This window comes from Nomascus leucogenys, chromosome 2 (genome assembly GCF_006542625.1).
Source record: "Nomascus leucogenys isolate Asia chromosome 2, Asia_NLE_v1, whole genome shotgun sequence".
NCBI classification, from domain to species: Eukaryota; Metazoa; Chordata; class Mammalia; order Primates; family Hylobatidae; genus Nomascus; species Nomascus leucogenys.
Genome location: NC_044382.1, coordinates 1,030,659 through 1,031,625, shown reverse-complemented (window position 1 = coordinate 1,031,625; position 967 = coordinate 1,030,659). Strand labels below are relative to the sequence as shown.

The 967-nt window shown below is 33.6% G+C and overlaps 1 non-coding gene across 1 annotated transcript; it reads left to right on the top strand.

Moving 5' to 3' along the window:
• Positions 1-341: 341 nt before the first annotated feature.
• On the top strand, positions 342-445 carry LOC115831828. The gene has a single exon (XR_004027319.1). It is a non-coding gene; the product is annotated as a U6 spliceosomal RNA (small nuclear RNA).
• Positions 446-967: the final 522 nt, after the last annotated feature.

Here is a 967-nt window from a genome sequence, read left to right as displayed (position 1 = left end):
TGTTCTTTGATGAACAAAAGTTTTTAGTCTTGATAAACTACAAATTTATCTATTGTTGTTGTTCCGTGTGACTTTGGTGACATCTGAGCATCCATTGCCAAATCCAGGGCATTAAGATTTGCCCCAGTGTTTTCTCTAAGAGTTTTTTGTACCTTTAACTGTTACACTTAGGGCTTCGGTCCCTTTTGAGTTAACTTTTGTTTATAGTGTGAGGAAAGGCCTCAGCTTTATTTTTTTGCATTTGGATATCCGGTTGGCCCAGCATCATTTATTGATGAGATTGTTCTCCATGAAAGGGCTTTGAACTCTTATTGGTTGAAGAGTTGTTTTTCTGGGTCCCCTTGCTTCAGTAGCATATATTCTAAAAACTGGAATGACACAGAGAAGATTAGGAGGGCCCCCGGGCCAGGATGATATGCAAATTTGTGAAGTGTTCATTTTAATAGAAATAAAAATTAAATTACAAATTTTTTAAGGAATTGTTTTTTGGATATAGAGTTCTTGGTTGACCGTTTTTTTTTTCTTTCATCATTTTAAATATGCCAACTTTCTGGCCTCCATGGTTTCTGATGAGAAATCAGCTGTTAATCTTATTGAGGATCCCTTATATGAGACAAGTTTACTTCTCTTGTGATGCTTTCAAGATTCTCTCTTTTGCTGGATAGAAGTGAAGCCAGATGGCAAAATAGGACTTTACAGTGATTGTCCTGCCACAGAAACAATGAATTGCAATTAACATATTAATTATCCCCAAATTGATCTATAGATTTAATACAGTTCCAATTAAAATCAGTAGGTTTTCTTAAATATAGAAATTGAAAAGCTATTTCTAAAATTCACAACATGGCACATGTATACATATGTAACAAACCTGCACGTTGTGCACATGTACCCTAGAACTTACAGTATAATAAAAATAAATAAATAAATAAAATAAAAAGAAAAGAAAATTAAAGCACCTATGAGA